Source organism: Oryctolagus cuniculus, chromosome 13, assembly GCF_051225735.1.
Source record: "Oryctolagus cuniculus isolate XC-2025 breed Fujian yellow rabbit chromosome 13, ASM5122573v1, whole genome shotgun sequence".
NCBI lineage: Eukaryota > Metazoa > Chordata > Mammalia > Lagomorpha > Leporidae > Oryctolagus > Oryctolagus cuniculus.
The window spans coordinates 90,860,741-90,863,446 of record NC_142879.1 but is presented as its reverse complement, the minus strand read 5'-3'; the positions used below and the strand labels follow the sequence as shown (position 1 = coordinate 90,863,446).

The 2,706-nt window shown below is 48.8% G+C and overlaps 1 pseudogene; it reads left to right on the top strand.

The window, feature by feature from the left end:
* Positions 1 to 1,051: 1,051 nt before the first annotated feature.
* LOC127488515 (polyadenylate-binding protein 2 pseudogene) lies at positions 1,052 to 2,056 on the top strand (annotated as a pseudogene).
* The last annotated feature ends 650 nt before the right edge of the window (positions 2,057 to 2,706 follow it).

The window sequence follows — 2,706 nt, the reverse complement described above, 5'->3', positions numbered from 1 at the left end:
AGAATGAGAGTGGGGAAGGGAGGGGGAGGAGGAGCTGGGGTGGGAGTGAGGGTGAGAAGGCAGATATGATGGGAAGAATCACTGTATTCCTAAAGTTGTACTTATGAAATCTGTACTCATTAAATAAATGGTTTCTTTGGGGGAAAAACATAATTACACTTCCCACTCTCTCCCCCTCTTTCCCTTGCTTCCACACTCTCTCTTCCATCCTTATTGTCCTCTTAGTGTTTGCAATGGTATGCTTTGGATTTGCTTTATAATCACAAGCTAAATCCTCCACTAAATAAAAGTTCAACAAATAGTACATAGAAAAACCACTATTTCTAAGGATGTAGACAAGGGCCGTAAATAATAATCAAATCTCAAAATGTCAATTTTTAGTCTGATCTACTCCTCTCCAAGAAAATTAAATGGAATTTTCAGTGAGTCTGTCTCTTAATCATTTCTCTTTGGTCGAGTCCACAAATGGTGAAGGAAACTGGTCTTTTGGACGAGAAAAGAGATGAAAGTGGTAGTTGTATCTTGTACTAGTTCTCAGTTGGAATTGTACACCACAGTGACCTGTGGATATTTCAAGAAGACTTGCAAGTCTAGGCTCATCATATGAATATTTTTATGCAGTAAATCATAAAAGGCATGGAAATGAATATTTAGAGTATTTAAAAATATTTCTTTGAGATTCTGAAAAACTCCTGGTTAACTTCCCAGATCTCCAAAACTTAAGAGATCTTTAGCACAGTTGGAGTTTGTTAGAAGCTACTTCCCTTAGCCCTATTCCAACAGTGTAAACCTTTCATCATTTTTTCTCCTCTTCTGTAGTTGGGAATAATTTTGGTGATGACTCTCAGCTTACAGAATAGCACCCTCTAGCGGCCAAACATTAGTCATTCCCTGCCAATCTATGCAGCTTCAGAAATTTGCTTATGGATAGTCTTTTAATAAGTAGAGGCTGACCTTTGAAATATTCCATCTCTTGGGTATGATTATTCAGGTCATGAGATTAATAAATGTTTAATACAGTAGGGTTTCCATGATTAGAATAAGAGGAAATTGAGTCTGAGCGGCGATGGCGGCGGCGGCTGCAGCAGCAGCAGCAGCGAGGGATGCGGAGGCTGCGGGGGCTGCGGGCGGTCGGGGCTCCGGGCCGTGGCGGCGGCGCCACCTTGTGGCCGGGGCCGGAGGGGAGGCCTGGGAGGGGGCCCCGGGGGGCGCAGGCCTGGAGTCTGAGGACCTGGAGCCTGGGGAGCTGCTGCCAGAGCCCGAGCCCGAAGAGGAGCCTCCCCAGCCCCGTGCACCCCCGGGAATTCCGGGCCCTGGGCCTGGCTCGGGAGCCCCCCCGGCAACCAGGAGGAGGAGGAGGAGCCGGGACTGGTCAAGGGTGATCCGGGGGACAGCGCCATTGAGGACCGGAGCTGGAAGCGATCAAAGCCCTAGTCAGGGAGGTGGAGGAGGAAGCTGAGAAGCTAAAAGAGCTGCAGAACGAGGTAGAGAAGCAGATGAATATGAGTCCACCTCCAGGCAATGCTGGCCCAGTGATCATGTCTATTGAGGAGGGGATGGAGGCTGACGCCCGTTCCATCTATGTTGGCAATGTGGACTATGGTGCAACCGCAGAAGAGCTGGAAGCTCACTTTCATGGCTGTGGTTCAGTCAACCGTGTGAGGATACTCTGTGACAAGTTCAGTGGCCATCCCAAAGGCTTTGCGTATGTAGAGTTCTCAGACCAAGATTCGGTGAGAACTTCCCTGGCCTCAGATGAGTCCCTATTTAGAGGAAGACAAATCAAGGTGATTCCAAAACGAACCAACAGACCAGGCATCAGCACAACAGACCGGGGTTTCCCACGTGCCCGCTACCGTGCCAGGACCACCAACTACAACAGTTCCCGCTCTAGATTCTACAGTGGTTTTAACAGCAGGCCCCGGGGTCGCATCTACAGGGGCCGGACTAGAGCGACATCATGGTATTCCCCTTACTTAAAAAAAGTGTGTATTAGGAGGAGAGAGAGGAAAAAAGGAGGAAAGAAGGAAAAAAAAAAGAATTAAAAAAAAAAAAACAATCAGAAGATGACCTTGATGAAAAAAAATATTTAAAAAAGATATACTGTGGAAGGGGGGAGAATCCTATAACTAACTGCTGAGGAGGGGCCTGCTTTGGGGAGGAGGGGAAGGCCCAGGGAGTGGGGAAGGGGCTGCTCATTCACTGTGGGGATTCGCCATGGACGCGTCTCAACTGCGCAAGCTGCTCCCCGTGTTTCCCTGCCCCACTCCACCCCCTTGGGGGCTGCCCAAGGGTGGTGGGAGGGTCTTTTTACCCAGGGCTCTGGAAGGACACCAAACTGTTCCGCTTGTGACCTTCCCTCCATCTCCTCCTGCCTCTCACAGTCCCCTCCTGCCTGCTCCTGTCCTGCCAGATCTGCCGCCCACCCTACCCTTCTTTTTCCTGCCCCCTGCCCCTGCAGATTGCCTGCTGATCTATTTTGTTTCCTTTTGTGTTTCTTTTTCTGTTTTGAGTGTCTTTCTTTGCAGGTTTCTGTAGCCAGAAGATCTCAGTTCCACTCCCAGCGGCTCCAGTGTAAATTCCCCTCTCCAGGGGAGAGGGGAATTTACTACCTTGTTTTTATTTTTTTTTTCCTTTGCCTTTTTTCCCTTTTATTTGGAGGGAATGGGAGGTAGTGGGAACAGGGAGGTGGGAGGTGGATTTTGT